The sequence below is a fragment of the Aegilops tauschii genome, chromosome 1 (genome assembly GCF_002575655.3).
Source record: "Aegilops tauschii subsp. strangulata cultivar AL8/78 chromosome 1, Aet v6.0, whole genome shotgun sequence".
Lineage (NCBI taxonomy): Eukaryota > Viridiplantae > Streptophyta > Magnoliopsida > Poales > Poaceae > Aegilops > Aegilops tauschii.
Window position 1 is genome coordinate 463,763,889 of NC_053035.3, and position 1,923 is coordinate 463,765,811.

Here is a 1,923-nt window from a genome sequence, read left to right on the forward strand (position 1 = left end):
CTAAATTCATACCACCTAGTTTTACATACCATCAAAAGAAAAAGTTTTTCTATGATTTGAGACATTACTTTTGGGATGACCCACATCTTTATAAAGAAGGAGTAGATGGTGTTATTAGCCATTGTGTACCTGAGCATGAACAGGAACAGATCCTACGCAAATGTCACTCCGAGGCTTATGGAGGACACCACGCTGGAGACAGAATTGCACATAAGGTATTGCAATCCGGTTTTTATTGGCCTACTCTCTTCAAGGATGCTCGTAAGTTTGTCTTATCTTGCGATGAATGTCAAAGAATTGGTAATATTAGTAGACGTCAAGAAATGCCTATGAATTATTCACTCGTTATTGAACCATTTGACATATGGGGCTTTGATTATATGGGACCGTTTCCTGCCTCTAATGGGTATACCCATATTTTAGTTGTTGTTCATTACGTTACTAAGTGGGTAGAAGCTATTCCAACTAGTAGTGCTGATCATAACACTTCTATTAAGATGCTTAAAGAAGTTATTTTTTCGAGGTTTGGAGTCCCTAGATATTTAATGACTGATTGTGGTTCACATTTTATTCATGGTGCTTTCCATAAAATGCTTGCTAAGTATGATGTTAATCATAGAATTGCATCTCCTTATCACCCACAGTCTAGTGGTCAAGTAGAATTGAGTAAAAGAGAACTCAAATTAATTTTGCAAAAGACTGTTAATAGATCTAGAAAGAATTGGTCCAAGAAGCTTGATGATGCATTATGGGCCTATAGAACTGCATATAAAAATCCTATGGGTATGTCTCCGTATAAAATGGTTTATGGAAAAGCATGTCACTTACCTCTCGAACTAGAACATAAGTCATATTGGGCTATTAAAGAGCTCAACTATGATTTCAAACTTGCTGGTGAGAAGAGGCTATTTGACATTAGCTCACTTGATGAATGGAGAACCCAAGCCTATGAGAATGCCAAGTTGTTTAAAGAAAAGGTTAAAAGATGGCATGACAAAAGAATACAAAAGCGTGAGTTTAATGTAGGTGATTATGTATTGTTATACAACTCTCGTTTAAGATTTTTTGCAGGGAAACTTCTCTCTAAATGGGAAGGTCCTTACGTTATCGAGGAGGTCTATCGTCCCGGTGCCATAAAAATCAACAACTTCGAAGGCACAAATCCGAAGGTGGTGAACAGTCAAAGAATCAAACATTATATCTCAGGTAATCCTATAAATGTTGAAACTAATGTTATTGAAACCGTAACACCGGAGGAATACATAAGAGACACTTTCCAGAATGTTTCAGACTCCGAAAAGGAATAGGTATGTGGTACGGTAAGCAAACCGTCTCCAAAACAGTTCTAATGGCAATTTTTCTCCGTTTTGGAATATTCAGAAAAATAGAAAAATAAGGAGCAGTTCGGGAAGGACACGAGGCCTCCATGAGGGTGGAGGGCGCGCCCTACCCCCCTGGGCGCGCCCCCTGCCTCGTGGGCACCTCGTGCGCTCTCCGGACTCCGTTTTCTTGCACGATACGTATTTTGGTCGGTAAAAATTCATTATATAATCTCCCGAGGGTTTTGACCACCGTATCACGCAATTGTCCTCTGTTCTTGTTTCGAGTTGTTTTCTGCCGCAGATTAGAGCAAGATGTCTTCTCAAGAGTCAGTCGGGGAGAGTCGGGTGTCTCATCTGACACCAAGTCCAGGGGCAAACAGCGATGCCTATCACTTTGGGCCCTCAACGGAGGAAGAGATGGAAGCTGACTTGAAAAGGATAGATGCCATGGAGGAGGATCAAGAAGTTACTTCTCGTTTCCCGGCAGGCTTCACAATGGGGGAACTACAGAGCTCGGTTATCCCAAACTCGGTCATCCCCTCCAATGTTAAATTTCTCTCTTATGAAAATATGAAAAAGAGTGTTACTTGTTCTCCCGCAG